Consider the following 2500-nt stretch of genomic DNA (forward strand, 5'->3'; position numbering starts at 1 on the left):
GCCTCCTCCACCGACCCCTCCTCCACCTCCTCCCCTCTCTTTTACTCCCTCCTCCTCCCACCCTCCACCCTCTCCCTTACCCCCTCCACCACCACCAACCACCCACCACCAACCACCCTCCTCCTCCTACACCCTCTCTCCCTTACCCCCTTCCCCCTTCCTATCTCCCTCCACCATCCCTCACCCCACCTACCACCCTCGTCCCCCCCACCCTCCCACCCCAGCCCACACACTACAACCAGTCCCCACATCGAACAATAAAACATATTAACAATAAGATTTTGAGGTCCACGTATTGTCAAGATATATCAGAGAGTCACAAAAGAGCTGCAGGCAATACATTTGGTAGCAATCCATTACTGATATTGTCAGCCCAGTCAAAAAAGGCACATTTTAAATTCAGGAGCTATTCAGATATATAGAGCATTTGGTATTACAGAATGTAAAAAAAAAAAAAAAAAAAAAAAAAAAAATTGGAATTTCGTAATGTGAAGCGATACTCAGAGATGTGATGCAATTTTTGGAAATCACTTACGTACAATGTGGCTTCTCCTAGAGTCGAATGGCAGTGCTGTATGTTGTGAGAAATTCTGTCAGTCTTTTCATGAGATAAATAAGTAAAGTCGACATTTTTTTTCCCGGGCTTATTCGTGCTATTCCGGCGGCAGACAGGAGCGGAGGGAGCGAAGGGAAAGTGTGAATGGGGAGAGAAGAAGAAGAAGAAGAGGAGGAGGAGGTGGAGGAGAAGGAGGAGAAGGAGGAGGAGGAGGAGGAGGTAGAGAAGGAGGAGGAGGAGGAGGAAGATGAGAAGGACGAGGAGGAGGAGGAGGACGAGGAGGAGGAGGAGGTAGAGGAGGAGGAGGAAGAGGAGGAGGAGGAGAGGAGAGAGAGAAGAGAGAGCAGAATAAGAAGAGAGGAGAGAGTCCGAAGGAAAGTGTGAATGGAGAGAAGAAGAAAAAGAAGAGCGGATGAGGAGAAGAGGAGGTAGAGTAGGAGGAGGAGGAGGAAGAAGATGAAAAGGAAGGAGAGGAGAAATGAGGTGGAGAGGAGGAGGAGAAGAGAGAGGAGAGGTAAGGTGTAGAAGGAGGAGGAGGTGGGGAGGGAAGGAGGAGAAGAAGGAAGGAAGAAAAGACGAGGAGCAAGGGAAAGGTGAATGGGAAGAAGATGAAGAAAAAAGAAAGAGTAAGGAGAGAAAGAGGAGGAGGAGGAGGAGAGGGTGGAGGATGGTCGTAGAGAAGAGGATGAAAAGAGAGGAGGAGGGTGGAGGAGGAGGTGGAGGAGACCTGTCCGCGTTAGTACTCCGGCCGCGGCCGTCTGCCTCCGTCTTCGTCGTTCTCGCGGTCGGTACTGTTGAGGGCGCCTCAGGTTCTCCCGCGTTCTTCCCTTCGCCTATATTCTGTTCCAGAGGCGCCCGCGCCGTGTCCTGCTCATTCCTCTTCTCTTCATTCTCCGCCTCTTCTTATGCATCATTCCTCCTCTTCTTCTTCCGTCTTCCTCTTCGTCTTTTCCTGTCGCCCCCCCCCTAAACTCCCTTCACACGGCTGGTCCTCCTGTTTACCCTGTCTGTCTTTCGTCTCCCTCGTTCCTCTTCTTGTCCTTCCTTACAATCCGCCCGTTCCATCCTGCTCTTTCCGTCGCCCCATCCCTCCTCTCCGCCCTCCTGTGTCCCGGCGGCCGCCGGTCCCCCCCCCCCCCCCCCCCCCCCGCCCCCCCCCCCCACCCCCCCCCCCCGCTGCTGCTCCTCGCCTTCCCTTCCCCCCACCCCTCTCCTCTTCCCCTTCTCTTTTTACCTTTTCGTTGGTCTAGCGGCCCCGCTCTATGTCCGCCCTTGCCGGCGTGCCGCGTTCCCCACACCTTCCCCTTCTTCTGCTCCTCCCTCTTTCGTTTCTTGAGTCTCCGCCCTCTCTCGCCCGTCTCTCGCCCGCGGTCGCTGCTCTCGCTCACCTTCCTCCACTCTCTCTCTTCTCTCTATCTCTTTTCTCTTTCTCCCCTCCCTCCCTCTCTCTCCCCCTCTCTTGTCTCGCCGCCCCGCTCCTCTCCTTCGCGCCCTCCCTGCCCGCGTTCGCGGCTCTCACGCGCTCCCGCCCGTGCTCGGCGCGCGATCCTTCGCTCCCTACCTTCTTTCTCTTTCCTCTCACGTCCGCTCCCTCCCTTGCGCGCGCGCGCTCTCTCTCGCTCTCCTCTCTCGCTCCCTCTCTCTCTCTCGCTCTCTCTCGATCGCGCTAGCGCTCTCTTCTCTCTCTCGCTGCTCTCGCCTCTCTCTATTCTCTCGCTCCCTCGATCTCGCTCTCGCTCGCGCTCTGCTCTCCTCGCCGCGCGCTCGCCCTCTCCCTGCGCCTCTCGTTCTCTCGCTCCTCTCTCTCTCTCTCTCTCGCGCTCGCTCGCTCTCTCGCGCGCGCTCGCTCGCTCTCTCTCTCGCTGGGCTCCCGCGCTCGCGCCTTCTCACCCTCCCTCTGCGACGCCCCGCGCCTCGCGCGCGCGCGCGCCCGCCTAACGACCC

Source organism: Penaeus japonicus, unplaced genomic scaffold (assembly GCF_977035675.1).
Source record: "Penaeus japonicus unplaced genomic scaffold, GWHDUDI00000001_assembly GWHDUDI00000006, whole genome shotgun sequence".
Classification (NCBI taxonomy): domain Eukaryota; kingdom Metazoa; phylum Arthropoda; class Malacostraca; order Decapoda; family Penaeidae; genus Penaeus; species Penaeus japonicus.